This window comes from Nuphar pumila, chromosome 1 (genome assembly GCF_984573655.1).
Source record: "Nuphar pumila chromosome 1, dmNupPumi1.hap1.1, whole genome shotgun sequence".
In the NCBI taxonomy this organism is placed as follows: Eukaryota; Viridiplantae; Streptophyta; class Magnoliopsida; order Nymphaeales; family Nymphaeaceae; genus Nuphar; species Nuphar pumila.
In genome coordinates this window covers 99,177,560-99,204,931 of record NC_143249.1, presented here as the reverse complement: position 1 = coordinate 99,204,931, position 27,372 = coordinate 99,177,560, and the positions used below count along the sequence as shown (strand labels likewise).

The following is a 27,372-nucleotide window of genomic DNA, read 5'->3' as shown; positions in this document are numbered from 1 at the left end:
AGGATTTGCGGCCTGTCATACGAGCTAATGAGTCTCGGGGGTCCAAACCCTTGACATTGATCAGGAATTGATGTGCTAATAGATCTCCTGCTTGACCGGCTGGTTCTGGTAATCCTATAATTTCTGAAAATTCATCCATTAGAATGGTCATCTCTCCCCACGGGAACCAGAAGGTAAAGGTTCGTGGATTCCATCGCTCCGCCATTGCGTGGATCAGGTTGCCATTGATGGTTTGCTTTCCGACTATTGACGCCAATTCTAATTCACACTCGCTTAAATGGTCTGGGAACATTCAAGAAAAGCTTTTGAGCCAGGAATAGTACCATCGGGGAATGAAAGTTCCGGTGCTAAGGGCTCGATGTTCAGGACGACCTTGTCGCACCTCTTAGGAGATGTGACCTTCAGAAAAGATAGGATCGACTTGACTGGATGCCATCAGACTGAAAACAGAGAAAGACTCAGAATTAGACTTAGGAAAATGTAGGAAATTTTAAAAATTGCAGGCAGGATAAAAAATGCAGCTGGAAATTCGAGATCCAGTAGAACGATAGAATGAGAATCATCTGGAGTTTTGTAAGAAATTGGATATTTGGAAAAATCATCCAGGGTTTGAGAAAATAAAGGAAAAAGATGAGAATATGGATATTTGAAAATATTTTTGGGGAAATATGAGAGAAATAGAGGTAACATACAAACAATCACATCCTGCACAGACATTTATGCATCATTTTGAAAACAGCTGTAGGACCCTAATCCTAACTCTAGGTTCAGATCATCTTTGTCCAATCCAGTTATGCCGATATACCCGAACCGAAATCCGAGGTACGTGGCCTATAATTTCAACTCCGGTTCTAAGGTAAGGTTTTCCAACATCCTTGAGCGCCTACCGATATACTTTGGACTGTGGCCCGCGGTACGTGGTAGGGGGTGTTAACCCAAATAAGTGGCCCAGTTGTGAGGCTCTGTCCCAAACTAGGGTTCTGGAAGAGAGCCCAGCAACGTGAAGATCGGGTAATGATAGGTAAGGGAGGTTTGAAAAATGATCACATGCAAGAAATAGAGGGCTCTAAGGCCTAAAAAGATAGATTTTTGAAAATATTTGAAGAAGCATACATTGTTTGCTTTCAGATCCTAAATTGAGGAGAGTTGTGTTTAGACCTAAGTCTATATGAACATGAAAATATCTCCTCAATCTGGTCCTACCAAACCATGCCTAAGCTATATGCAATCAATGTCAGCTAGGTCAGAATCTAGGCTCCTAGGTTCACATGATATCAAAAGCAAAAAGAGCTGACATTTTGTGAACACAGTTTTGATAATTGAACTAAGTCAAGCACATTTGTGATCAGACAAGGACAGGTCCCATCACGGTCGCCAAACCTGTTATCGTCACAAAATTTTGCGTCTTCCCTTCCTTGCGGGAGAGAGAGGAAAATGCTTTCGCGAGTCAAACTTGACCGGATTTTGGAAAATTATTTTGAAATACTCGCCTCCATTTTTTTAAATAGCGGGAAAATCCATAGGATGGGGCTCTACCTATCGGTACGAGGTTCGACCGTTCCTGCCACCTTTAACAGGGGTAATCAAACCAAGGACCAAAATGTGCTTGACTTAGTTAAATCATCGAAATTGTGTTCCATCCTAAATGCACAGAGAATTCAGGCATGTGCTATGAGATTTTGTAAAATATAAGTTGGAAAACTATGATGTATGCTTAGAAAACATTTGAAAAGCATTTCTCAGGAAAATGATGGAAATAAACCTCTCAGAAAACTCATGAAAGTATTTGGAAATCACCAGAAAGTTTATGAAGATGTGAGAAAATCCTGAGAAAATGGAGAGAATTCTCAAGAAAAGAGGAACATTTGAAAAGGAAAATATGTGTCAAAAAAAACTCTGACTTTGAAAATTTTCTTTGGAAAACGATTGGAATTCATTGGAAAACTCTTTAGAGATGGAAAATCAAAACTTAAGAAATTGAAATCCTGAGAATATTGTCCTTGAAATATCTGAAAATCGATTTTGATTCCTGAGAAAGATGAGAAATTCCTTTTGAAAATGAATCTTAAGAAAATAACATTTTCAGTTAAAACTTGACTTGGAAATTCCAACTTCGAAAATTTTCAGAGTTTCTTGAGGAATCGATTTCTAGAGAATGAGATTTTCTTGAGAAAATCATGAGAAAAGTGGATGATGCCATGATGCAGATGATTGGAATGAATGAATGCACTTTGAAAAGATTTTCTGAGGAATTTGATGGAAAAATGTGTATTAAGTCAAAATAAATCCTTCACATATTCTGACTGTGGCCATGAACATGTTCAGAGTTTAATTGATTTAGTTCACAATATTTTGCAAAATTGAAAATATGATGTGCATTTTTAAGATAGCCTAAGAGTGTAGGCTCAATGTGACTGGTAGAATGATGATGAATCTGGGTCTCGTCCATATTCTGACTAGGGCCATAAATATGGACTCTACCGAGTTCATCAACTCTCTAAGAGTTGGTGCACGTGCCATTTGTGTCCATCCAAAGTGATTTTGAAAATAAAATGCATGATTCATAGAATCAGGATATTGCAGGAATTTAAACTATATGAAATGCATCTTAATCTAAGCAGAAAAATAAATATTATTCCAAGGTTGATTATTACATCTCTGACATAAATCAAAATAAATGAAATAAAAAAATACAGAGTGTGAAAGAATCAACATCCTCCAGATTTTCCTGCAAAATGAGAATTAGTACAAGGAATGGATATACAAGATACCCAAGGAAATGGGTATATATGGAACATATACAATGAAATATATAGGTATATATATCTAAATGCTCAAATCTGTTTTAAGTGATATGTGATAATGGAGGTATATTTAAAAAAAAAAAAAAAATCTACCTAAATGCTTGTATGTGAAAACCAGTGCACATGAAGATATCCCTATATATATATATATATATATATATATATATATATATATATATATATATATATATATATATATATATATATATATATATATATATATATATATGTATACATATAATGAGAAAATACATATAGTAATTGAAATTTCATGTGTAATGGGTAAATGTAATCTGAAATGATATGCTGGGAAATATGTTAGTATGTAACTAGGTTTAGTGAGATACCGATTCAATGAAAAGTAGATACATGCAGGAAAGGATAATACACAGGTATGTATACATAACCAGAAATACATAGGTATATACAAGGGAAACTTTAATGCAAGATGACAAATGTGGATTTGGCAAAAGAAGTGGTGAGATCTCATTGTACTGTGTATCCTACTTCTTTTCTGCAAATTGAGGCTATATACACACATTTTGCAATGAAAAATTTCATAACTAAGGTAGGGACATAATGTTTTTTTTTTTTTTGACATAATACACACCATTGTGTTACGGAATGGGAAGTTTACATTTGGCTGTAGTGAAAATCATAAACAAAAAGAGACTCTTTATTCCCCTGTAACTAGCTTACTTTCAGCCATTCAGTTAGATTGATATGAGCTGATGACTTAGGGTAACTAAATACAAAAATCTGAGATAATAGGATGTGCAGCATTCAAATAATGTAGACAAGATATTACAGGCAATGGAATTAACACAGGTGCTCAAAGTGGAGGTGTGAAATCACAAACACAGGATATATGTGATAAAAAATAATTTTGAACTATAATAAGTACAGGAACTAATAGGATAACCTGCAAATATAGGATATGCACAGTAGGATACAGGTAATGTGGTTAACACAATGATTATTTCAGGTTAAACTTGAAGCTGAACATTTTGCAATAAGATAAGGAGGAAAGAGACAAATGCTCCCAGTCATGACTGCCAGTTCTTTCAGGAACTTAAGGTCATGAAGAAGAGCACCCTGCCTGACCACTTGAAAAGTTCTTGTACAAGTAAATCACAAGAATTTCATTCTTTCCAATAAGCATACATTTGAGCACTTAAACCTAATAGTGTTGTCACTCATTGGTCATTATACATCTTACTTACAGTTAATGACAAATTTTTGCAGGAATTTTATAAAGCCAGCTCTTTTTCAATAGAAATTCCATGCTTTGGAGAAGATACATGAGCAAATTTCATATGTTTATGATAATGGCAAAGATAAGGTAAGCTACCAAGTTAAACCCTTTTCATGTTGTCCAACTCACTGTCTCATAAATAATTCTTTTGACATTATCATGATTTTTTTTTATAGATGAAAGGCATTCACGTTGATGCTTTACATATCATACATCATGAAATTAACATTTAATGACTGTGTATAGTACATACAATAGGAAGAATGTCCAATGTAGATAACCCCTCTATTTTCTATATACAGAGAGGCAAAACGTTGCACCACTAAAATCTAGTGCATAAAATGCCAATCATGCCTCTGAGAAAAAAAAAAGATGAGATTATGTCTAAAGATTTTATACACAAAGATTACCACAGATCATCAACTGCAATAGAGGTGGATGGTGATGGATCCTCTTCCAACTCCAACTCTGTTTCTTGGGTTTCAAATTCTATTTCTATATCAGCTAGATTCTTCAGATCTACTGTAGAAAGTTCATCGAATCTCCTGACTACCAAATCAGTTGCACCTAGTTCATACATTGGGTGTTTACCAGCAACAACTATGCATTTCACCTTATCATCATGCACAACTTCAATGGTTGAATTTGAGTTTCTAAAGACGATACATCTCTCAGGTATTAAATTAAGGAGTTGTGAAGCATAAATGAACATCTCTGGATCAAGTTTACCTCTATGTACATCATCAGTAACAACAATAACGCTAAAAAAAAAAAACTTGCAATATTGACAGCTCTTAGTGCCATTTCTAAATGATTCCTACGCCGTGTAGACACTAGAGCCATGGGTATCTTATATTTTATCAAGTTCAGTGCAAATTCCCGTGATCCAGATCGAATCCTGTAAAACCCACCGTGCAGGCTTTGATAGATCTCTACCTTCCTCAACCCCATTCTTCTCATTTCAGTAGGATCTCTTGACCAATACAGAACCTCAGAGATTGCTTGTTCATTTTTTTTTTTCTATTCTTCTCAGAATGAAAGCAGGAGGTGGCTAAATGTATATAGGCTACTGAGATGAGAGGTTTGATCCATGACAAGGATGAACCATCTCATCTGTTTAGCCTGATTGTGAAATCCTACCATCTGCACACTTCAAAATCCTCTATTATGCTGAAATGAAACCATGGATGGGCATTCATTTTACGTTGATTCCAGTTTAAAGATTACAACAATGGTTTTGATTTAGTAAAATTGAAGAAAAGGATGGTAGAATCGTAGCTTTACATTACCTTGTAGATCCTCTGCACCCAATGAATCTGTAACCAGCGATTAGGGATCGATCTTCTTCTGCTGGACTGAAGGAAATGGGAAGGACGCCGACCGGATCTCCTGTACCAAATGAACTATCACGCAGCCCACCAAGAGTTGAAGGGCTTGAGGCTTTTCCCGCTGGATGGAAGAACCAACATTAAAAGGGGGAAAAACCCCACGGCAGAGAAAAGGACACCTGCAATAAAACCAAAGGGTGAGAAATCAAATCCCCTTCCCTCCTTCCGAATGCCCCTTTTTAAAGATTTTGAGCCCTTTTTCCCAAAACAAAATCGTAGCTTTCCTTCTGCGGTTCCGTTACATTTTTTTGAAAATTTTGAAACGGAAAAATTTAATTGGTTTTGAAAATCTGTCGTTTTCAAAAAGGACGAACCTTATCACTTTCAAAAAATTTTGGTGAGTTTACCTAAAGTTTAGGTAAAATGAATTTTTTTAGGAAAGCTGAGCCGTGGCGCCATCTGAGGCTACTTTTAGAAAAAAAAGAAAATTAAAAATAAAATAAAAAAACAAATAGTGAAATAAATGGGAGGAAATGCCACTTCAGCCAGCTTTAAAATCCTTTTGAAAAATAAAGTTTTATTTTTGTTTGTCAAATCTTTTATTTTCAAGTGGGGTGCCACCCATGTATTTATAAGATAAATAACATTAAAAAATTAAAAAGAGGAATTTGCAAATTGGTGCCATCTCCGGGTGGACCCCGCTTGAAAATAAGAAACATACCTGAGAATCTGAGTGTGATGCTAGTTTAAAGACGGGTCCCACACCATTTTTTTTTTGAAAATAAAAAGTAGAAGAAATAACTTCTTTTTAGAATTTTTATAATACGAGATAAAACTTTGTCTTTTTCCAAGAATTTGGAAGAAAATGGTTTTTCAGGACAAAAATATGTATATAAAGAAAATGCAGAAATTTTATAGAAGAGATTTAAAGTCTTTTTGCAAAAAGTTTTGAGATAAAATCTTTAAAATTGTGTCCTCTTCTTTCTAACTGACGAAATTTTAAAAATCAATATCAAAACTATCCAGATTGTTTTCTTGAGAAAACTTTTGTAATTCGGAGTCGTGGGGGTAAAAAGGGAAGAATTGGTAATTTTGAAGACCCAGAGTTTTGAAAATCAATTTTGAAAAGTTTAAAAATCAAATCTGGATTGACAATTTTGAAAATCAGGAGTTCTGGATCTCAAAATGACATGTTGTGCAATGAAATGATGTAAAGTGTTCATGCGATGCTATGCAAAGACATGTTCTATGAAATGTCATTCTGAATCTAGAATTGGAAATTCTAGCTTCTTGTCAGGAATAGGATTTTGAAAATTTGCAGTTTGAAGATGTTTCTGAACCTAAATATAGAAATTTTGAGGCTCAAGAATGAAATTTTAGACTTTCTGCAAGGTTCAATTTCCGAAAATGACCATTTTGCCCTTCATTGATTCCGGAGAACTGAAAGGTGATGATTGAGGGAGATGTCAGAAAGGTGAGTGAAAATTTGGGGTGTTTACAGGTTCCAATAACAAATGTGTCTGGCTTTTCCTACCTGTAAGTTTTAAGAGTTCCCCTATAACTTTTTTTTTTTTTTAAGTTGCATAGTGCCTTCAGATTTCACTTTTCGGACCAATGCTCTGTTTTATCATGCTTTCCACCTGTGTTAAGGAACAATGAGCTATCCACAGCTATCCTTCTTTTAGCTATGCAGTACAGTTACCTTAGACATATATGCAGTCTTGCTCAGCACTCTCCCACCACTTACATACATCACATAGCATTCACCATAATATTTAGTATTGCTGTAAGTACTTACAGCAATACGTTACATCACTGTAAGCACTTGCAGCAATGCTTTGGCATTGCCGCGATAACCCCAACGCCTATAGCAATGCATAGCATTGCTATAACTGCCCCGCTTCCTGCAACATCCACATCACCATTCCACTATCTCACAAGTTATCACTTCATCTCCTGTTTAGGTCATAACTTACATTCATTTAGATAGTGGCATTTCACTGTTATCTAGTCATATATCCAAACTTCACATTTACATTTTTGATGTTCTGTCATATCCCAATATGCAGCAACTAGGTGTGATCAACCTGCGATCTTCTTCAAGGCTCAATCCATCACTTCATTAACCTTGCTATATGCCACCATGATTGCATTCCCCTACACCTCGCTGTGTGCACAGCCACTGTGCACACATTCACTATTTGCACATTCACCAAACACAACACTTGGTGTATTATCTGTGTGCCACTTTTTGCTTTTCATCTTTGTGTATCACCATCACGTTTGCTGCACCTGCCTCCCAGCCTTGCCTTTGCACCATCGGCAACATCTAGGCACTTCACACACCTGCAGCACCCATACATTATGTACTTACAGCCGCACATACACACTTGGCACATAGCCTTTGCATGCCACTTTCTTCACTTTCTGCACCAATTCACTGCTGCCCATCTTTGTAAAACATCTTTGCTGCAAATTACCACAATGCTTCCCTTGCAGATTATGAATACATTGTCTTTCAGTTGCAATTTCCTATAAACATAACAGGAGTATAAGTGATTTAAATTCTTATAGTCATAGGCACCTATATACATGCATATATATATGTATATACATACATGTATAAATATATGTATGTATATATATATATATATACACATACCTTCACATGTGTTCCCCTATGTATGTTCTTAAGCATATTCGGACAAATTCCCCCATCAGATGCAGAGGCATCTCAGGAGCACTCTTTTCCTTCATATGTGAATGTTCCATTGATTAGTATATAAAGTTTCGTTCTCCTTCCATGTACATTTTTTTATTTTATGCTAAATTCGATTCTTGCAGGGAATATTTGAGGAGTATTATTTTCCTTTATAAGATCAATGTAACTCCAATGTAATAGTCATGTGTTAATGAGAATTTACATTTTCTGTTCTAGATTAGAATGAATGAGCATATAAATATCATTTGTTGCATCATTTTCCTTTATTTCAAAGTTTCATAAATGGGAACACGAATGGCACGTGCACCATTTTGTAAAAGGAAATTAATTCTAAGTTAATGATTTACATCAATGGCCATAGTCAGGATGTAAACAAAACTTAGGATTTTTATCTTTTATAAAATAACACTGGATCCTTTTCAAAATTCATCATATTTTCTTTAAATATTTTTCTCTTTCATCAGAGTTTAGTATAAAATTAACTCAATATATATATATATCAATGGCCATAGTCAGGATATATTGAGAGTTTATTTCATTCCAAACTCTATAAAAGCACTAAAATATATTTTATTCTTCACTTGAATTTAAATGTGATTATTATATAATACATTCAATGACCATAGTCAGGGATGTATTATATCTTTAATCTTATTTCTAATTCATTTAAAGAATGAAATATGCTTTTCAAATCCAATTTCAAAAATTTAAATTCATTCATCATTTAGGATAGAATTGCATCATATTTTCAAAATTCTCTTTTAAAACCCCAAGTGCTTTTGAATATTTTCTTCATTTCTCAGATCAAATCTTATTTATAGATTCAAATACAATTCTATCTCATTTCAAAACTCAATTTCAAGGTCTAATTTGATTTTGAAAATTTCCAAATCATCTTGTATTCAAAACTTTAAAATTCCAATTCAATTCAAAATTCACTTTCAAAGTTTAATTTAACTTTGAAGTTTCTGATTCATCTTCAAACTCAAAACCGAGTTTATCTTCTTATCTTCAAAACCAAAGTTTGAGATTGATTCTGAATCTCAAAGCTTGACCCTTCCTAAGTTTCAAATTCAATCTGGGTTTTCAAAAACCCAGGTTGTGAACACCCGAATTTTTTTTAAAATCTTTTAAATATTCCCTTTTTACCCCTAAATTCATTTTTGAGCAAATGAGTTATTTTTAATCTAAATTCCAGTTCATTCTCAAGCTTTATTGAAATTAAATTCATTTTATGTGTTTAAATTGATTTCGGATCTGGATCCATTGTCCAGATCCAAATCTGAGCCTCGTTGTCCAACTTTTAAATTAAAATTACAGAAAATACCAAAAATAGTTTTTAAATAGCTCGGACAGTCCATCCGACATCCGTTTGGATCCATCATGTTGTATTTCTCGATTCGAGTGTCAAACCTCGAATATTTTCTTAAAACCTGGGTCCAAACCCCTTTTTCTGAAGAAATTTTCCCAAAATGGTCTGAAATTCTCAGAAAAATACTTTTGTAAATATTTTTTTAGAAAAATACAAAAAAAATTAGGGTTTAATCTTTGTTTTCTCGTAAAATATTGGATTTTCATTCCAAAATATAAAAAATAAAAATATTGAGAAAAGAACAAAAAATCAAAAATAAATGAAGGAGATTGCAATGGTTTTTGAAAACCCGTTTTTAGAAAAATATTTTTATAAAAGACCTCTTTTTGAAAAAAAGTAAAACCCTTACAAAACTCACAAGTCGGGTTAGGGTTTCAGGGAGGAGACCCTCTCGAGTTTTCTCTCTCTGGCCCGAAACCCCCATCGGCAAAATCTCCTTCTCGAAGCCTCCATGGCTTCCAGCCGCAACAACCTCCCTTCTCTCCTCCGCCCATCACCAACCGAACCCCCCATCAACCCTTGATCTCCAACAACTCGACCTCTCTGGATTCGGCTTCTTCTTCTTTAAGAAGGGGTCGCATGTGCCTCTTCAAAGGACCGCTTCTTCACCTCTCCCCTTTCCTGTAAATAACTCACATTATCCTCTCAATCGACCCCGGGCACCCCTCTTCTTGGATGGCTTCCTCTCTTCCTCTCTGAGGAATCACCCCTCTTCTTCTTTACCCCTCTTCCCTCTTTCTGCCGATCGAACCAATCCTACGGTATAGAGCCCTAGCATTCGGTCAATCCCTATACAAGGCTACGGTAAGTGACCTTCTTCCTTCTCTTATCGATTTTCTGCGAAATTATCCTTTATTTACAGTATTTCTTTGTTTTTATCTCGTTTTGTTTTTATTTTCTTTGTCATCTCCACTATAAGGCACAGATGGTAGGGATGACCTGCATATAGCAGTGTCGTCCCACCTGTTACTACAGCAACGGAATTTCCGGTTCCGACATATTTCTTTTCATCCTCTTTTATATTTTACATTTTCGTGTATTTCAATCTACAACTCATTTTATTGCCGATTTCCCTTTATGATTTTATTATGATTTCCTACTCGCATTTGATTCCATTTTTGGATAATCGGTTGATATTTTTTTCAAACTTCTGCTTACCCCTATGTGTTTTGATTCCCCTATGGTATGTTCCGCATTTGCATATCACCATCATGATCGTTCACCTATGAACAACATCCCCTCTGCATTGCATTTTTTTTAGCAGCTTCCCTGTTTCTCAACTTCTTTGTTGATTTATGGATTCGCTAAAATGGGTTTCTAATCTATCGAAGGAGAAAAACTCAAACGACGGATGGGATTCACTGTGAAAGTGAAAGTGAATAGTCAATCCCATCTGTTGTAATAGCTAATTCGATGTTGAGACAAAATCTGAGCAGATGATCTGAGTTATGGTAAAAGTAGATTTGATTCATCATAAAGCCCTTTCAATAATGGCTAAATCCACTCTGCGTCTTCACGATTTTGGTAACATGTTTCTCCTCTTATCTAACATTTATGTTTGATTTGTTAGAATTTATTCACTCAATTTAAATGGATTCTCGTTTTAATGTGTCATAAAATATCTACTGCAAAAACTTGTTACAGAGAAATCCTGGAAATATGCTTGTTAGTGCCTCCTGCACATAAGCTTTGCTAGATTCATTACGAGCAGGGACAGCAAAGTCTCTAATCGAGAGATCACATTGAAGAGGTGAGGTTAGAAGTTGTGCTTCTAGTGGCCAACTTGAAGAAAATCCATATGGGAAGCTACGCTCAATGTATCGATGTCCCAACCAAGAAGCCAAGAGGGGTATCCGTTGGAGACATTAGGGATATTCAGAGATTCGTTTCTAAGATATGCTGCAGAGTGGATAGTTCAGGAGATGATGCATGGTGGGTGTCATTGAGGCCCTAATGGGTTTGTACCTTCTGAGTAAATGAGAAGCAGCTGCTCTGCTTTCCGTATCATGGCCTGGTATGAAATACACTTTTTAAAAAAGCATACAGGTAAAGAAAATGAAAAGAGGAAGGTAGTTGATGAGTTTATTCTGTTAATGAACAATGTTATACATCATTTATTAGACACGATCTAGTTCCAGTTTACTCATTTTTTTTAGGTCTCTGTTGCTTTATCTAGGATTATATCATAGTCAGGGTCACGATGTGATTTAAGTTTGCAGGGTAAATCAAAAAGCGAAAATACCATGCCCACAGGCACATGGGTTTTCTAATGCTAATCTTCCTTTGAAATTTTAATAGCATAACAAAAGACTGACAGATACAGGTCATCCTTTTATCCTATGAGCTTTCTCTCATATATCAGGTAATTGTATCCCTCTTTACTTCTCTCTTTTGCAGGAATAAAGGATTTCTGATTTTATATGTTCTAGTTAAATTGGTTCTTTTAATCAATGTGGTGATACTTGCATGGTTTCACATGTTAATGCCTTTGTTCTGAACGTTATCTGATCCCAGTAATATGAATTCTGGACCCAACTTGCTTTTATATTAAAACCTTTCCAAATTGCAAAAAGTGACTGGCAAGCTGAAGGATTTTGTGTTATTAGCATCCATTTTGTATATTTACATACTATTTCTTTTTGGAAGTCTGAAGAACTGTTATGAATCCAGGTTATTGTGCTCTTGATCCACTTTTCCTTGTGATCTTTTAAGCCTGTAGTGGTATTCGAAGTTGCATTTCTTTCCTTTGTTTATAGTAGTATAATAATCAATAACTTTCTTCTTTTTGTTGTTTTTATCTTCTGTAATACAAATTTATCTCTGTCATACAATCAGCAATAGGCGTTCATTACAACTTTTAGCCAATTCTTGATACAATTGTTTGTGTCGTGAATGAAGATTTTGTTCATTGTGTTTTTCTGGATATTTTTTTTTACTAAACACCTAGTATTGCTCTCTTCACTAGCTGCCACTTGATGTAGTAAGTTGCTTGATGTATTGAGTGCACTTTTATTATATTTTACCTTTGTGTGCAGGTTTGGCTTGGGCCATCTGTGAGCATCTTGTAGAGGTCACTACAGCCCCAACCTTATTTGCAACACACTTTCATGAGCTAACTGCATTAGCTCCTCAGCAAGATAATGACCTTGAGCCTGAAAAGAAGCCCTTCAATGATGTAATTTTCCAGGGCTCGTTCATGATAGAACAACACAGTGTTCTCTAAATCAACGGTTTATATATAACAAAGGTGATCTGAGGTGGGTGTTTGATACGTTCATGGAGGCAACAAGCAGAGGTGCGAAAATCCAATCTTGTTGCCTATAATGTCATTACAGGAGGTCCGTTTGACAGCAAAATGGGTAAATGTATCTTCCTAGTGCATGTATATTAATCCCCTTTTCAGCAAAGGAATCGGTTACAGGTAATGCATTAAAGTCTTCCAATATACAAGTTGTTTCAGTGGAAAATTTCATTTGAATGTAGCCCCTTTCTTCACCATATTTCTTTCATTTTGGGCATGGAAATGATTTTGACATTCAGAAGTATTAATTGGACTCTGCAGATGTTCGGTGAAATTGGCATCTAAATGATCTCCCTGTATCATAAGAGCATGCTGTTAATAATGGCATAGTGAAAGGCTGGACAAAGGAGCAATTCGTGGGTTGCTTGAGTTATAAAAACCAAGTCCCATTAGCTATCTTCCATCCCCAGGGAGGTGTCTGCTTCAGATGTCCCAAGCTGTGGGAAGGAAATATATAAATTATGATATGGCATAATCCTCAGGAGAATTGTGGTAAGCTATATCTGCTGAAAAACAACTGCAATGAATTACTGTTAACATGCATACAGGATGCTTCCATTTACTCATTAGTTCTGTAATTGATCCTCTAAGTAAGACTTAAGGCTCTTTTACTTTGAGAATTTGTGTTATCATACATCAAAGGAACTGCCTGTATATGTGATTTGTCCCTTGAAGCAATCAAATCAAAGGTAATAAGAGACAGTGAATGGGCCGGAGAGTATTGCAAAAAACCCGCTGAGAAATCATCCAACATTCCATTGATCTATCTTAATTCTGAAGATGGTCGTTGTTCGCATCAAGATCACGGTATATCCTACTGTAAATTCAGGTATGTCCTATTATAAAATTTCCCTGTTTCTCTCAAATACAAATCTTTCAATAATTCAATTTTGTTAGAAAAGTATGTCTGTTGATAACAATCTTTCCTGTCTTGTAAATATCCTGGTGCACCTGTTTTAGATTCATCGATTTTTTTTTTTGCGTTTATATATATATATATATATATATATATATATATATATATATATATATATATTCTGGTATATACTCCATCATATGCATAGATACCTTGCGTTTTCCTATACATATTCAAATGTCTCACACTTCACTCATTCACCAATACTCAGCACCTGCTGTATCTATCCATTGTGCTTTCACATCATTTCATCTGCTGTTAGTGGCATTGATTTTATTAAATCTAATCTCCTGCACTAAGGCGCCACCTTCGAACTGATCCGAGAGCATAGCCTTCTATTCATGGAGAGTAATATGTTGGGTTGTTCTGGTACTATGTTCGCTGAAACCATAGCCACAGAAGGTAGTGGTACAGCCTTTGAAAAGGCTAAAGTGAGTTGCTGTCATGATTTTCTAAATATTATCAGTAGGTGTCTGGTATGTGCTGAAGCTCTCAGTATGGCAAGGCATCTTTCGATCCCTATCATCAAAACCAGTTGAACATGAATCAATTTGTTGCTGGCAACTCGCTCCAGTCATTCTATCATCTACCATCACAATGTCGCCTATCACTTACAATCCCATTTCCAGCTCCAGCAGCACCCTCTACCCTCATTTTACCACACTGCTATGTTTCCAGCACCTCCATATGTCATCAACACCTCATCATAGGTTGCTGAACAAGAGGTCGGTTTAGACCTCTCTCATTGACTATTCATTATTAATATCATCTTTGGCAGAAAATTCTGTGCAATTACAGGAATTACAGATCTAGAGTACAACTGTTTGTCATTTAAAGAAGGTTAAGATTGGATGTCATGGTGCTGAGTGCAGCTATGGCAAATCTGCATAGTTGTGGATGGAAGATATCATATATGTTTCATCCACATTCGCCATTGATTGTGCCATAGAATGATTCTGGACTGGTTGATCACAGTTCTACTCCCCTGCCGGTCCGGTCCATAGTCAAGTTTGGTTTCAAATCATCTGAGTGCTTGGTAATGTTATTCCTGTTCTGTTAAATCATTTGCAATTATTCAACAAAGAATTCATCATGTACCTACATTTAGCTCCAGGCCTCTCTTATGTATTTCTTTAGGCATATAAATTTTTCCTTACATTATAAATAGAATGTTATTTCCTTTCTATATACATTTCTTTACTTTATATCAAAATTTACTTTTGCAGGGAATATGCGGAAAAGGTCATCATTTGGGGTTGTAAATTCGATTTTTATGTGTTGTAATAAGTTAAGTTTTAAATGAGAATGTATATTTTCTGCTTTTAGATAGAATGAATGAGCATTGTAAATATCATTAATTGCTTATTTTTCATGCTTTTTACCCTTATTTTCCAAAATCTCACAAATGGTGAAACTTGAATGACACGTGCACCATTTCGTAAGAGGTAAATCAATTCTAAGTTGATGATTTACATCAATGGCCATAGTCAGGATGTAAACAAGACTTAGGATTTTCATCTTTTACGAAATAACACCGGATCCACACTGGATCCGTTTTCAAAATTCATCATATTTTCCTCAAATATTTTCTCCTTTTATCAGAATTTAACTTAAAATTAACTCAAAATATATACCAATGGCCATAGTCAGGGTATATTGAGAGTTAATTTCATTTTAAATTCTATAAAAGCACCAAATGTATTTTCATTCTTCTCTTGAATCTAAATACAGATTATTATATAATACATTCAATGACCATAGTCAAGGATGTATTATATCTTCAATCTTATTTTAATTCATCTAAAGAATGGAATAGCTTTTCAAAATACAATTTCAAATTCTTCAAATTCATTCATCATTTAGGATAGAACTGCATCATATTTTCGAAATTCTTTTCAAAATCCAAGTGATCTCAATTATCCTTCTTCAAATCTCTATTTTTATTCATCCTTTTATTTCAAAGATGTAGATTTCAATTTCAAAGTCTAATTTGACTTTGAGATTTCAAAAATTCAATTTTATATTCAAAATTTCCAGTTCAAATCAGATTTCAAAGTTCAAATTTGACTTTGAAATTCCAAATTCAGTTTATATTCAAAAACCCCAATCAAACTCAAAATTCAATTTAACTTTGAGATTCTTGATTCATTTTCTAAAAATTCCAAATTCAAGCTCCAAATACAAATCCAATTTGACTTTGAAATTCATTTGTATATTCAAGATTCAAATCATAAATTTCATTTTTCGAGGTCAATTCAAACTTGGAAAATTCTTGATTCATCTTTTGAATTTAACAGACTCCAAATCCATTTTAGGATCCAGGATTCAACATTCATATTGGATCTCAGACTTCAGATCCAATTCCCCTTTTGGATCCAGAATCCAATTTCACTTTGGATCCTAGACTTCAGATCCAATTCCATTTTAGGATCCGGAATCCAATTTCACCTTGGATCTCAGACTTCAGATCCAAAATTTCCTTGTAGAATCCAGAATCCAATTTCACCTTGGATCTCAGACTTCAGATCCAATTTCATCTTAGGGTCCAGAGTCCAACTCCACATTGGATCTGACTTCAGATTCAATTCCATCTTAGGGTCCAGAGTCCAACTCCACATTGGATCTCAGACTTCAGATCCAAATCCATCTTAGGATCTAGAACCCAATTTTACATCGGATCTCAGATCCCAGATCTTAAATCCATTTTAAGATCCAATTCCATTTTAAAATCTAGATTTCAAATCCAAGTCCATTTCCAGATCTCATTTGAACTCCCTAAATCTATTTCTATTTTTTTTTTTTAAATACCATTTGATTCTCTCAGATCCATTCTAAGATTCAAATTCAATATCACTTCAAAATTTCATCTTCTTCTCCTAAATCCATGATTAAATTCAAAGCCCATTTCTGACTTTGAAACTTCATTTTCCTCTCATTTCAAAGCTTTAAATCATTCTTTCTCAAAGTCCAAGATTTATTCTTTCAACTCTTATTCACTTCAAATTCTCTGATCTATCTCAAGCTCTAAGTCAAAATCAATCATCTTTTTTACTCTTTTACCAAGATCATCTCAGAATACTTGGAAATTTTAAAAACATCTTTTAAAAAGAGCATACATCCTTGCATTGCACAAGTATGATTCTTTGTGCATTTAGAGTTAGAATAAATTCTTAGATTATATTTAGGCAAAGCAAAAGGCATAGATTTGATCCTTGGTTCGATTACCCCTGGTAAAGGCGCCAGGAACGGTCGAACCTCGTACCGACGAGTGAATCCCATCTCTCCATTTTCCCGCAACATTTTCAAAACGGAGGCGAGTTAAATTTCTAAATATTTTCAAATCAAGGTCAAGTGAGACTGCGCAAAATAGTTCATCTTCTCTCTTTCTTTATTTCTTTTCTCTTTTCTCTTTTCTCTTTCTTTTCTGTCTTTTACTTTTCTCCCTTCAAAAAGGAGGAAAATGGAGGTTAGAAAAGGAAAAGGGAAGGAAGAGAGAGAAACCACAAGAGAGGAAAAATTTTGCGATGATCACACAGGTCCATTCTTCAAAAGTCCTATTTGGACTTTCAGAATCCAAAAATCAAAAGTTAGATCCTAATCCCAACTTGGATCTAGATTTCCAAGTACAATCTCCACTTTGGATCTCAGACTTCAGATCCAAAATCCATTCTAGGATCCAGATTTCCAAGTATAATCTCCACTTTGGATCTCAGACTTCAGATCCAAAATCCATTCTAAGATCCAGAATCCAACTCCATCTTGGATCTCAGACTTCAGATCCAAAATCCATTTTAGGATCCAGAATCCAATTCCCTCTTGGATCTCAAAATTCAAAACCAAATTCCATTTAGGATCCAGAATCCAGTTCCGTCTTGGAACTCAGACTTCAAATCCAATATCTGTTTAGGATCCAGAATCCCATTCCATCTTGAATCTCAGACTTCAGATCCAAATCCATTGGAGATGCTAGATTCCAAATCCAAGTTTATCTTGATTCCCAAATTCCAAAAACCAATTCCATTTTTCATATCCCATCTAGATTTCTTAAATCTGATTCTATTTTTCAAAATTCAACTTGGATGTCTCAAATCCCATTCTGATTTCGAGCTTCAAATATAGAATTCATATCCATTTCAAATATTCATTTCCTTTCCTAAATCCAGATTCAAAATTTCTAAATCAAAGTCCATTTATGACTTTGAAACTTCCTTTCTTCTCCTTTTTCAAAATCATTCATTTCAAAGTCCAGATTTATTTTCTCAAACTCTGATTATTCCAAAAACTTAGAACTCTAAATCTTAAGTTCTAAGTTAGAAACCATTTCTTCACTCTATTATCAGATTCATCTCAGAAACACTTAAAGATTTCCAAATCATTTTTTAAAAAGGAGCATACATCCTTGCATCGCACAAGCATGATTCTTTGTGCATTTAGACTTAGGATAAATTCTTAGATGATATTTTGGTAAAGCAAAGAGGCATAAGTTCAACCCTTGGTTCGATTACCCTTGGTAAAGGTGCCAGAAACGGTCGAACCTCGAACCGACGAGCGAATCCCGTCTCCCAATTTTCCCGCAAATATTTCAAAACGGAGGCGAGTTATTTTCTTAAATATCTTCAAAATTAAGGTCAAGAGAGACCCCGCAAAAGAGTTCCTCTCTCTTCTTTCCTTTCTTTTCTCTTCTCTCTTCTTTTTTGTCTTTTATTTTCTCCCTTTAAAAAGGAGGAAATAAAGGTTGAAAAGGGAAAGAGAAGGAAGAGAGAGAAATACCACGAGAGGAAAAATTTTGCGATGATCACAGGTTTGGCGACCGAGATGGGACCCGTCTTCATCCGGTCGAATCTATGCCCTTTCTTTGCTTTGATGTTATCTAAGTCTTTATTCTTCAAATGTCAGCTTCATTTTCATGCAAACGTTAGGAGCCTAGACTTTGTCCTAAGCTGACATCATTGCATATAGGATTTAATTATGGTTTGGTAGGACCAAATTGAGGAGATTATTCCATGCTCACATTAGACTTAGGTCTGAAATACAACTCTCCTCAATTTTTAGGGATTGAATGCAAACAATGTATGCAAGTGTATGCTTCTTTTCATTTCAATCTATCTCTTTAGGACTTGCATTAGAGCTTTCTGGTTTTATTTGCATGTTGATCATGTTTTTGAAAACATCCCTACCTATATTGTCCCGGTCTTCACGTTGCTGGGCTGTCTCACTGAACCATAGTTCGGGAGAGAGCCTCACAACTGGACCACTTATTTGGGTTCGCGCCCCCCTACCACGTACCTAAGGGCCATAGTCCGAGGTATATCGGTAGGTGCTCAAGGATGTTGGGAAGCCATTACCTTAGAACCGGAGAAATATTTTTATGCCACATACTTCGAGCTTCGGCTTGGGTATATCAGCATATCTTGATTGGAATCAGATGATCTGAACCCTAGAGTTAGGATTAAGGTCCTACAAGCCATTTCAAAATTATTGCATTTAGAGTCAGCTTTTAGGGAATGCGGTATGCGCATCCTTGTTTTTGCAGCTTTGGTTTTGTGACGATTCCCTTATTCTCTCATATATATGTATCAAACCCTTTCAAAAACCCTGGGTGTATTATTCAAAATTTCCCCTTACTTTCAAAAACCCTAGGTGTATATTTTCCTTTAAACCTACATTCTTTTCTCTTTTAGATCAAATTTTCTTCAAAAACCCTGGAAAATTTTTCTTTAAAAATAAAATAAAATAAAAATTTCTCGATCTTTCAAAATTTTCAGGTTTGATTCTTCAAGAGTCTATCCATAAGTCCTGCATCCTATCTGATTCTCCTCATTTCTTCTTTGCCCCAGTAGCATTTCGATGGCGTCTGATTCTCTCGATGTTGTCTTTCCCAAAGATCACGTCTTCTATCAGATACAGGATGGATCCCCGGATCATCGGGTCATCCAGTCTCATCCCTTCTTCCCTCGGTGGTATTATTCTTGGTTCGCCACCTTCTCGCATATGTTCCCAGACCACTTGGATGACTATGGGTTGGAGATGGCATTGGCAGTAGGCAAGCGAACCATTAATGGAAGTCTGATTCAGGCTATGGCAAAACGGTGGAATCCACGTACCTGCACATTTTGGTTTCCCTGGGGGGAGATGACTCTAGTGATGGACGAGTTCAATGATATTATGGGATTGCCCGAACCAGCTGGTCAGTCAGATGGTCCTATCGAGCAGCAGTTCCTGATCAACATCAAAGGAGTGGATGTTCGAGAAGCTTTGGCCCGAGCAACAGGGAGCAGATCTTGGCCTCTCACTGAGATCAATGGGAATCAGTTCATTGACCTGTTCGGACTCTATCGCAAGTACGGAGCTTACGAGGAGGTTGACACCTTATCTCGAGCAGCAAAAGACAGAATTCAGCATGCCATGATCCTATGCACAGTGGGATTAGCTTTCCTCCAAGATGGTCAGAATAGACATTAGAATTGCCCAACTCTTTCGAAGATGGAGAAGCAAGCAGACCCGACAACTTTTAGTCTCTATGGCGGCTTTAGTCTTTCTTTACAGAGGCTTGGCTCGATTTTCCCTCGGAGAGACCATTCTAGTGGAAGGATGCACTTATGCCCTACAGTCGTGGTTCCTGCGACATGTGCCATGAAAGGCTAGTTCTTTGAGATTCAGCAGTAAGCAGTTGAAGTCGTCTATTCAATATCGAGCCTTGATCGAGAAACTGCATCAGAAGGAGATTGTTTGGGACTTCTTCGATAGAAAGGAATCGATCCCTCATTACACTTATGCTCGCAGCAAGCGCTACAGGTTGCTTGGCCCCTTCTTCTATGTCGATTATCAGCCAGAAAGATGTCTCAGACAATTTTCGCAGCAGCAGGTTCGTGCCAACATCCGCTTCCTGACGAACAACATGCCAGAATTCAATCTGCAGTCGGATCAGTGGTCTGGGGCATACCATGTCACCAAATATACTTGGGATTCCTTCATTTCTCTATCTGCATTTCCAGGATCAAATGTATCTTTTGAATATCAAGAGTGGTGGCAAACTGTCTGCCCACCCTCTCTTTGTCTTTGAATATTACTATCAATAAAAATTACTTTTTGGGTCAAATTTTATTCTTTTATAGCACAAATGGTCACAATTTTGGTGACAACCCAATCCCGGGTAAATGGAACATTCCTCCTACTTCTCTTCAATATCTTTTATCATGGTTGATGACCTCGCCTAGGTAATAAGGCACATTTCTCCGTTATCATAAAAATGGTAACACAATTATCATAAGTCTTGTGATGACCCAATCCCGGGTAATGGGATAATCTCTTAAAATTGTCTACCAAAACCCTTCATTCTTTCCTCAAAAATTATGGTTTGCAAAAAGGTATCTCCATACTCTAACCATCCCCGTATTCTGGAGGAAAACTTTGGCATCCCAAGATGGTTCAGACAAGAGCTGGTAAGCAGACTGTTCAGCAGCACAGCGACAGCGAGAAAGGAGAAATGAATTCTCCCAGATCATCCAAGAAACATGACTCAGGGGAAGAAAGTGATGTTGATCCTGCTATGTACAGAGTCTTCCAAAAGATGATGTCCAAAATGATGGCAGAGCAGGCTAAGGCTGGTCCAAAGAAAACAACTTCTAAAAGCAAGATTAAGAAGAAGCCTATGAAAAAGCCTGTCAAGATCAGTAAGCAGAAGGTCCAGCGTGACAGCACCTCAGAAGATTCAGAATCGTCAGAAGAAGACTCTGAAGAAGAAGAGCAGTTGATGTATATCCCCAAGCATCTGCGACAGCCTAAGAGGGCAGTTGAGGAGCTTGTATCAGTAAAACCCAAGTACGAGGCACCTGCGGAAGATCCCATGCTAACCACTTTATTAAAACTTCCAAAATAACTTCCTTTTGAAGTTTTTTTTTTGAAAAAACCTCACTTAATTTCACAAAATTCCAATTTGATTGTTTTAAAAAACCATGGTTGTTTTTCATTTAAAAGCTAGGTTTCAAACATTTAAATGTTTTATTTCAAACTTACATTTCATAAAATCCAACCTAAGTATTGAAATCATTTACTTAGGTTTTCAAATCTGACGAATTTTATCCTCGTTATGACTCATATTTTACCAATATACCCTTTTTTCGCCAATTACTTAAAATAATGAGGTAATATCCTCGTTTAGGTTCCAAATTCAAGATAAGTCTAATCAGGTATAATATAAATCAACTCCAAAAATATCGAGATTTAATTCGTCATGGTTTGCCCTGAATCACCTCGTAAAGCAATAAATGCATAAATTACGAGCAATTCTCGCGTTAAAGAGAGAAATCACCAACACAGAAATATATTACACATAAAATTTCCTCAAAAATACAGTGGGTCTTACAAAAAGTTCTCCTTGCCTATTCCCCTTTCAGGTTAAGGGACAAACCTGAACTTCACCTTTAGGATAAGGGATAATCCTGAAACACCGACAATCACTCTCACTTAATTCTCAAGTATCTTTGGATGTCGGTCGCTTTCTCATCTCTCCGTGGAAAAGCCCAGTGCTCGTACTGGTGTGCACTTTTCGAAACCCAACGCTCGTACTGGGGCCGTTTTTGAAATCTAGTGTTCATGCTGGCATGATTTTCAAAACCCAGTGCTCGTACTGGTACATTTCAAAATCCAGTGCTCGTGCTGGTACATCTAGCGCTCATGCTAGTGTTTGGCTGACTGATTAGTTAGCCCTCCAGGTTCAGTCTTTTTACTAACCAATCATCATAAATTCAAGCTTTAAATTCTTAATTTCAACCTTCGAGTTATCATTTTATCAAAAATCAATCTTTTTCTCTTGCGAATGACCCTCTTCAAGGAGAGTTTGAAGGGACTCGTTTTCTTCGTGAACAATTTGCAAAACAACCACCAACTTTACACAAAAGAACCCTTTTTCCGGGGAGAGCTTCGACGGAAGCTCATTTCTTTTTGTGGCCCCTGTTTTTCTCGTCTTTGGCTAAACCCCTTCACAGAGGACCCTCTTCTAGGGAGAGTGTGATGGACTCATTCCTCTGTGATACTTTCCCAACTTTGTTTTTCGGCCGCCTTTCCATAAGAGAAGCCTAGAGATAGGGAGTTTTGACGAAAGCTTAATTTCTCTTCGAAAGTTCCGTTTTGCAAACACCTCCTCTTTGGGGAAGAGAGGAGTATTTCCAACTTCCCATTCAGGTAAGGGCTAAGCCTGAGTCTCTCTTTTGGGGAAAAAAGAGAGGAGAATTTTGTCATGGGCATGTCAATTCGATGTCAAGCGATTACATTCATCAAGGATTTCTAGAATACTTTGCCAATTTGCTATCAAAAAGTCACTGTTGATCTCAAAGCTTTCATAAAGAATTACCTCAAAATACCTTTAGTATTATTTCTAAAAAAGCAAGACTTTTGCGAGATAAGAACTAAATTCAAGCTTTTCTGTTGGTCAACCAAAAGGATGAAGAAAAATCTTCGATATGATCGGCAAAGGAAAAATTCAATAATGTTGAAAAGCCATAAGTGAATTGATATTGATCATAGCTATGGCACATTCTTAAAGATCGTTCTTTTGACAGTAAGACAGTGGAAATATACTGGGCAGTAAAAAAGAACTTGCCCAATCCATATCTTATCAGTCATTTGAGCTGTAATCAAATATCCGCAAAAGGGATCTCTCAATTGTCGTCAAGGTGAAGATGAATAGGCGAGCTAGATCTCCGGGGCCAAAGAAGATTTGGATCACCTCCAAGATGAAGGAGTTCATGAAGGATCCTTCCAGGGAACGTTCGGAGCACCGTCAAGATGAAGGCGACTGCAAAGAGCCTCCCGACAAACCCTAAAAGATATTTGATTTCTGCTATAGAATTTCAACCCATGAACCAATGTCATCAGCCTAATTCCTGAGAAAGAAAAAGAAGGATCGGAGCATCTTCAAGATGAAGGAGTTTGTGACGTACCCTTCCCCGAAAAAAGAGAGAAAAGTCAGGACATCTCCAAAATGAAGGATGATGTAAAAGCCCAAGAAAACTCCATGACTCAAAAGAGTGCAAAAAAAAATTATCAGAGGAAAGTGCCCAGAATATCAAACTGCCTGAACGGTCAGGAATCATCTTTATCTATGTGAATTTCTCTTATCAATGTCTTTTCACTCAATTGCTTTTTATGAAGCTAAGAATATTTCATCTCTTTTCATATCAAGGAAATTGATATCTTCCTTGAAGAAACTCAACAACAACAAATTTGAATTTGATTCTTGATTCTACAGAGTTAGCCCAATTGGAGTTAATACTCTAGGTAGAAAGAGGTGATATTTTCACACATATATGCACAATTCAATTATTCTGAATCAACTAAAATTTTTTTTGACATCTTATTGGCAATATTTTCTCATTATCCCAACATGAAGTGTGAACTTGATGTTCGTCTTGACGTATTCTGACGTCATCCCTCCTTAGGACTGAAAAGTCCTTTCCTTCCGTCTGATCTGAGCGCTCTCAGATTCGCACGCTTTCCTGCGCTCCCCACTATCCCGCCATAGACAGTTCCCGCTCAGGATAAGGGTTAAACCTGAACTTTTTGCGAAAGGTCTGTTATTATCAAAAGCTATTTTCAGTCTCAGCAATGAGGTGCCCAAGAACAACCCCTTTTCAAGGTTTAGGGACCCCCATTTTCATCCTTTTGCAAACCCCTCTTGGACTTGTTGTGCGAAGTCTAGAGGTCTCATCATAATTTCCCCGCTCTTCGAGGATTCTGTATCCATTCAGGCTAAGGATTAAACATGTTACCTCGCTCCTCGAGGTATCACCCAACCTTCTGCGAGAGGTCGTCTGTTTTTAGAAAGCTGATTTAGTCTCAGCAATAAGACGCCCCAGATCATCCCATTTCCAAGCTTTAGGGAATCTCTTGTTTTTCTCTTCTCGCAAACCCCTTTCGGATTTGTTCGTCTAAACTCCGAAGGTCCCATCATGGTTTCTTCACCCGAGGATTCTGCATGGTCTTCCCTTTTAGGTTAAGGGTTAAGCCTGAACCTCGCTTCACGAGGTATCTTTCTGTTCAGGTTAGGGTTAAACTTGAGTCTCACTTCAACTAGATATCCTTTCTAGTCCTACCACGGTTTCTTCATTTGAGGAATTCGTGCGATTTCCCCCACTCAGGTCACGGGTTAAACCTGAATCTCACTTCGGCGATGCATTCGTTGTCCCATCACGACTTCTTCGTTCGAGGATTCTGTATGGTCGTCCCCTTTCAGGATAAGGGTTAAGCCTGAACCTCGTTCCACGAGGTACCTTCCTTTCAGATTTGGGTTAAACCTGAACCTCGTTTCGACGAGGTAATCCTCCCGTCCCATCATGGTTTTTCCCCATAAAGAAATCCATGCTCTGTACATCTATCCAGGAAAGGATCATGCTTGGATTTCATCTCACAAGGCATTTTCTCTCAAAATGTCCCATCGAGGTCTACCTATATTCCTTTTCCCATCCAAATCTTCTCGATCTATCTTCGTCCCATCCAGGTTAAGGGCTAAACCTGAGTCATTCCAAAAGGCTGATTTTGTCTCACCCATGAGACTCGATCAAAATTCTTATCTTTCACCATTTCTGGGATCTTTACCCAAAGTCCCATCACGATTTCCTCATTTCTATCATTCAGTCGTATCATTGTCGAGGATTTCGTCCCCCTAGGACCATTCATGATAAGGGTTTAAGCTTGAAAAGCCATGCTTTCAGAATAAATCTCCCACACCCAGTTCAAGTTTGCTAAACTGGGGCATTTTTTTTGAAATTTGGAGTGTTTTCTTTGCCACTAAGCTCTGCTTTCGACCGACTTAGTAGCAAAGAGGGGCATCTGTGAACACCCCAAATTTCTCAAAATATTGTAAATATTTCCTTTTTGACGCTGACCCCATTTTTTGTGTAATTGAGTCACTTTTAAATCTAAATTCCATTTTATTTCTCAAGTTTTATGATATTAAATTCATTTTTTATATCTGACTCAATTTCGGATCCGGATCCAGATAAAAGATCCAAATCTGGGCTTTGTTGTCCAATATTTAAATCAAATTCTCGAAGTTTCCAAAATAACTTTTTGAAAAGCTCAGACAGTTCGTCCGGTATCCGTTTGGATCCATCAAATTATATTTCTCGATTCGAGGTTTAAAACTCGAATATTTTCTCAAAACTTGGGTCCAAACCCATTTTCTGAAGAAATTTCCCCAAAATAGCCTTGAAAACCTTCTTTTGTAAATATTTCTCAAAAATACAAAAAAATAGTTTAAATCCTTGTTTTTCCGTAAATTTTAAGATTTTTATTCCAAAAATATCAAAAAATATAGAAAATGAAAAAAAGAACAAAAAATAAAAATATAAAAAAAAATAGAAACGAAAATCGATTTTTGAAAAACTTCTTTTTGAAAAATAAGCCTTTTTACTAAAAACAGTTTTTGCAAAAGTTGTTGGGAAAAAGAATCGGCTTTTTAAAAATCTTTGATAAAAAGCTTTTTAACAAAAAACTGAGGGTTACAAGGGCTCCTTCCATTCCCTCACTCTATCTCACCCTCTTTTCGTCTGTCTCGTCTCGATCTCTCTCCATTTTCACCTTCCTAACTCCGTCCCGGGTCACACCCTTGCACTCCATCAGCCACAGGCTACCATCCAGAGGCTTCGCCCGAGCCATCCATCGCCACCCGAACCCTCCAGAAGCTTCCCCATGAAGCTTCCTCAAGAACCCCCATCGCACGCTCCATAGCTATGGCTCCAGAACCGTCGATGGCCAACGGCCTCACAGGCCTTCCCCTTTCTCCAAACCCTCCATCTCTAATGGAAGCCCTTCTGGAGCTTTCTCCTTCGCCTTTAAAAATGAGGCCATTCCACGCACTCGGCATCCCTGACCTTCATCAGCCGCTACCCCACCCTTCTTCACTCTCTCAGATCGCGCTTCATTCCTTCATTGCCTTCTCCTTTCCCAAGTTAAAACTAAGATCACGAATCTCTAGTTTCATGATACAATCCATTTTCTTCCTTCATCGAGCAACACCCCTTCCATCCATCAACTTCATCGATTACAATCCACCATCATCGCAATATCCTCGAAAGGCAGCCAAGAGATTCGGATTCGCGTAGTATAAAGAAGGGATTCCATTCGGCCCAGAATTTCCAAGGAAATCGCAGTGCAGAGCGCCCTTTTCTCCCCTCTCTTCCCTCAGAACCTTCGCAACTACCGGTGAGCGATCGATTTTCTCTCTTTCCTTGTCAATAAGATCCCCATCTATAATTTTCTCGGTTTGTTTATCCCTTTTTATTTTGTTCATTTCGAGCGTAATTCATAGGGTCGACCAACATGTAGCAGTGTCGCTCTACGTAACGCCACAACAATGGAATGCCCACATTCCTACACTTCGCAAATTTTTTTTCCTATTTTATCGGTAATTTTTGGCCCATATAATCCAAGTATGTGCTCACTTGATGCTTCATATATCTGATTTCTACTTTCCTTTTAAAATCAACTCATATGCTGGTTACCTTTCTGATTTTCGTTTTCAATTGATATTCCTTTTTCTCATGTTTGACTTTAAGCAATTTTGGATGTGTGATTCTGTTCCTGCTTTCAACTTATTTCAATCCTTGTATTCCAATATTTGCGTTACCATGTTTAACTATCGTTCTTATTAGTTTAAGGCCTATTTTCGCGTTT

General features: G+C 36.7%; 1 pseudogene; it reads right to left on the bottom strand.

Annotated features, from left to right (window-relative positions):
• Positions 1 to 4,465: 4,465 nt before the first annotated feature.
• LOC149849077 (uncharacterized) lies at positions 4,466 to 26,563 on the bottom strand (annotated as a pseudogene).
• Between the last annotated feature and the right edge of the window lie 809 nt (positions 26,564 to 27,372).